The sequence below is a fragment of the Arachis hypogaea genome, chromosome 10 (assembly GCF_003086295.3).
Source record: "Arachis hypogaea cultivar Tifrunner chromosome 10, arahy.Tifrunner.gnm2.J5K5, whole genome shotgun sequence".
Lineage (NCBI taxonomy): Eukaryota > Viridiplantae > Streptophyta > Magnoliopsida > Fabales > Fabaceae > Arachis > Arachis hypogaea.
The window spans coordinates 80,713,448-80,715,085 of NC_092045.1; positions in this window are offsets into that span (position 1 = coordinate 80,713,448).

Below are 1,638 nucleotides of genomic sequence, written 5' to 3' on the forward strand. Positions count from 1 at the left end.
AAAAAAAAAGAAGTAGAGCAATAGTCATATTTGAAGATCAAGACAAAATGAAAATAAAAGTTTGTATGATTCAAATTTATGTTCAAACCTTCCAACAACTAAGTTTAATACAAAGTAGTCATAGCCGGACCTTAACTTGTGGAAAAAGTAAGGGCAACCAAAGTTGTTATCCTTAACTATTTACAAATCATGACTTCACAAATAAGTGGCTAATGCCAAGTCAAGGACATTATCATGAAAATGCATCTTGATAACCAACTTAGCTTGTTATCTAAATTTTAGGAAGTCGAAGTCCAACATACCAACAACGAAGAGAGTGAATGAGTTGATACACTTTGAAAGTCCAAGATGTGTCTTATCCAATAAGAGTCTAAACTAGAAAAATCTAATATTAGTGTAACCTAATTAGCATAACAGATTTGCACTCTCTAGCAGGTAAAGTTGGACTATGTTGGGAATAATCCTCTTGAGCTGGCTAGATTTGGTGAACAAGTCATCATCATCATATCTCGACAAGAGATTTCAAACTCTAAGCAGAATTCATCTCACATAACCTCGATGGTTACTGTTTAGACTCGGTGTCCAAATCAATGCAGTTATTACACATTAATAAACTAAGATAAAGTTAAAGATAAAAGTTTGATGACTTAATCTTTAAATAGGTTGGCTCACCAATCCTCTCTTTAAATTCTCTCAAGTATGAGTTATTGAATTTGGATCTCTAAATTGAGAAAGTTGATAAAGTGAAGGATTAATCATCATTGATTTTGGAACTTTCATAAAATATGTATCCCATTATCTTAATTTAAAATTGATTAATTCTTCACTTTAATATTTTATCAACTTTCTCACTTTAAAAGATTTTGATCCTGAGTTATTTTATCTTTTTAACACATTCTTACTTTTTACTGACTTAAGCATAAGATATCTCCTATCTCCCGATCTTTGTTATAGAACTTATCTAATCATTTACAAATTTTTAGTCTTTCACTTAAAATTCATTATTCACGTATTTTTCTACACGGTTCTGTTAGAAAACTAACTAGAGCCAACTAGTTAAAAAACAGAAGGTCTATTATAAAAAAAAATAATTCTCCACTACTCTAATTTTTTTAATTTCAAAACTAAAAATACAAAAAATTGACTTGACTTATGTTATATATGTTGTAAAATAAAAGATATATATAAAATAAAGATGTATAAATAGAAGACTCTAGTATTAAAATAATTAGCTCAATAATAATTTATATATATATATATATAATAATATTATATGTTGTAATGTGTATATATATACAAAGATAGAAAGAAGTATTAAAAATAAAGAGAGAGAGAGAGAGAGAGAGAATCGCATATGTTTATTGTTACTATCTCAATATAATAAAGATGATTAATATTGCTATTAATATAATATGTAAAGAGTAATAGAAAAGAGAATTTAGAATACTAATAAAATAAAAGAAAAGAAAGAATTGTAGAAGAAATATAAAGAGAAGAGTATTTGATTGCAACATAAAGAGAGAGTATTTGTTTATTATTGCGTGTGTTAACAACGGAGGTTAACCTCCTATTTATAAGCATATGGGAGGAATGTTTTCAACCCATATTAATTTTATTCTCTATTGGTAACATAAAAAC